The 2825-nt window shown below is 46.9% G+C and overlaps 1 pseudogene; it reads left to right on the forward strand.

Moving 5' to 3' along the window:
• Window positions 1-1737: 1737 nt before the first annotated feature.
• LOC118593675 lies at window positions 1738-2441 on the forward strand (annotated as a pseudogene).
• The last annotated feature ends 384 nt before the right edge of the window (window positions 2442-2825 follow it).

Below are 2825 nucleotides of genomic sequence, written 5' to 3' on the forward strand. Positions count from 1 at the left end.
CTCCTTCTCCTTATAACCCTGCTATTGTTGCTGCTTTCTCTCTCTGTTCCTGCTTCTCCAACTGTCTTTCCTCTATTCGGCTCTTCTCCCCTCTCTCACAGATAGAGTCTAGTCTACTGGCTCTGGACTCTTGCAGATGCCTCAGGATGTCCTCTTCCTCCTATCTACAATAAAAACTTTTCCCTTAACCACACACACCACAGGGCAGTCATGTCGTCAGTTTATACAGTACCTCTCAATGTACTTTAAACCTGCCTAGATTTATGATGATCTTTGTTCTGCAAAACTATAAACCTTCATGAAACTGCTTCCACATTCCAATTGCTTAGAAATTGGGGTAACCTAAATCTGTATTCCCAAAACACAGTCACTCAAAATGGCTGCTGAATAAACTCTTACTCCCTGTAAGGAGGGAGCTGTGTTTTGTTTTGCATCAACAATACAGATGCATTAATCATTTAAAAACTTTTGTTCAGAAGGCTGGAGAGATGTCTCAGCAGTTAAAAGCATGGAGGATTCTGGTTCAGTTCCCAGCACCCACAAAGGCAGCTCACAACTCCAGTTCCAGAGAGCCTCTGCTTTCTTCTGGCCTTCACAAACACCAGACACATACATGGTGCAAACATAGATGAAACACTCATACACAGATTAATTTTAATAATATAAAACTTGTATCCAAGACTGTAGTACAGAGTGAAGTTGGCTTTTTCCCCCCTCCAGGTGCTGTTGAGGCAGGAAATTAGGGCAGAAACTAAAGCCTGGGGGAGACTCCCACAAAGGTTGTGATATCCATACAATAAACAGATTGGCTACCTGAGGACATGTTGATCTTCGTGGTAGGTCCTGCTGCAGTAGGATTGGGGGTTGGGAGTGGGGGGATGCTGAGGTGCATGGCCATGTTACCACCAAAGGCCTTGTGGATGTCCATGTTGATGGCTGTGGGCGATGCAATCACCAGGGTTCATGTTGTTGTGAGTGGTCTGTGCCCGCACCTGAGGCCATGTTGATGTCCATCAACAGTGAGGCTGCTGAGGGCCATTTTGGGATCCATGGTCCTACTGTAGCCAGGAGCCTTCTTGATGGCCTGTGTTATCACCAAAGGCCGTGTGGTTGCACGTGGTCTGTTCTGTCACCTAAAGCCATGTTGATGACCACAGGTCAGACAGTCACTGGGGACCATGTTGGGGTCCACAGCCTGTGCTGACCCTGAGGGCCATATGGTGTCTGTGGCCCATGCTGAGGCAGAGGGACATGCTGGTGTCCATAGTCTGTACTGCCACCAGAGACCATGCTGAAGTCCGGTGGCATATGCTGGCGCCTAAGGTCATGTGGGTGTGCATGGTCTGTGCTCTCACAGAACCATGTAGAGGACCATGATCCATGATCCCACTGACTGTAAAGGGCAAGGAAGCTACTTTTGCAGTGATATCGATGACTGCAGGCTCACAGTTGAGAATGAGGGTCAGAGAAGAGGCTTCTGGGACAACTTCTACCTCCACCTCAACCCCCAAAAAGTAACAGCCTAGACAGGAAGCTATGGAAGAGAACTCTTAAAAATTATAATAAGGGATTTTCTGCCTGCTCTCCCCTCCCCACAGCGCCGCTCTGGCTGCACCACGCTCCCTCCACGCTGTCAGGCTAGCGCCACTGCCCCCCAACCGCCACCGTGATCATCTACCGGGACCTCATCAGCCATGATGAACTGTTCTCCACCATCTACAAGAACCGGGAGATCGTGGACTGGCTGTGCCTGGAGGTGGAAGGCAAGATGGGCAGTAGAACAGAGGGTAACATCGATGACTCGCTCATTGGTGGAAATGCTTTCGCTGAAGGCCCTGAGGGCGAAGGGACAGAAAGCACAGCAGTCACCGGTGTGGATATTGTCATGAACCACCACTTACAAGAAGCCAGCTTCATAAAAGAGGCCTACAAAAAGTACATCGAGGGCTGGAGAGATGGCTCAGAGGTTAAGAGCACCGACTGCTCTTCCAGAGGTCCTGAGTTCAATTCCCAGCACCTACATGGTGGCTCACAACCATCTGTAATGAGATCTGGCGCCCTCTTCTGTATACATAAAAAATAAATAAATCTTAAAAAAGGAAAAAACAGAAAGGTAACAAACACATGCAAAAAAAAAAAAAGTACATCAAAGTAAAAAAAATTACATGAAACCACTCAAAGGCAAACTCAAAGAACAGAAACCAGGAGTAACCTTTTATGACTGGGGCTGCAGAGCAAATTAAACACATCCTTGCTAATTTCAATAGCTACCAGTTTTTTATTGGTGAAAACATGAATCCAGAGGGCACGGTTGCTCTCCTGGACTACCGAGAAGATGGTGTGACTCCATTCATGATTTTCTTTAAGGATGCCTGAGAGATGGAAACATGCTAACAAATTGGATCTATCACCTGTCACCGTGAGCGGCTGCTGCTCACCATCCATACAACACCAGGACTTAGGACAAATGGGACTGATGCCATCTTGAGCTTTTATTTTGACCATGATTTATTTGGAGATACTGTTTTTTTTGTTTTTTGTTTGTTTTTCTTTAAAGAAAAAATATGTCATGTAGGTTGTCTAAAAATAAAGTGCATTTAAATTCACTTTAAAAAATTGTGGCAGAGCAGTGGTGGCACACGCCTTTAATCCCAGCACTCAGGAGGCAGAGCCAGGCGGATCTCTATGAGTTCAAGGCCAGCCTGGGCTATAGATGGCTTCTGTTGAGGGTAGGGAACTCGGATGGGACACGACACAGGACAGGTAGGGAAGGACTCAGTTTTCTTTAAGGGATTGGCCGCAGGGAGTCTGACCATGCACCAGTG

Source organism: Onychomys torridus, chromosome 12 (genome assembly GCF_903995425.1).
Source record: "Onychomys torridus chromosome 12, mOncTor1.1, whole genome shotgun sequence".
Lineage (NCBI taxonomy): Eukaryota > Metazoa > Chordata > Mammalia > Rodentia > Cricetidae > Onychomys > Onychomys torridus.